Source organism: Penaeus monodon, chromosome 33, assembly GCF_015228065.2.
Source record: "Penaeus monodon isolate SGIC_2016 chromosome 33, NSTDA_Pmon_1, whole genome shotgun sequence".
NCBI lineage: Eukaryota > Metazoa > Arthropoda > Malacostraca > Decapoda > Penaeidae > Penaeus > Penaeus monodon.
In genome coordinates, this window is record NC_051418.1 from 25,422,689 (window position 1) to 25,422,903 (window position 215).

Here is a 215-nt window from a genome sequence, read left to right on the forward strand (position 1 = left end):
ATTTACCTTCTTTACCCTGGTTCGATTTAAAAAAAAAATCGTGCCAAGTATTGCTCTCACGAATCTTTTTGTCTTTATATCTACTTCTATATTATTCGTAATGACTGGCGTAAATGCAATTAAAATCAAAATGAATCTAAACTTGACCTTTCCCTCAGGGTCTTTTCATCTCCCAATTACTCATGCTTTTCTTTGATCTCTTTCTCCACCCCCCG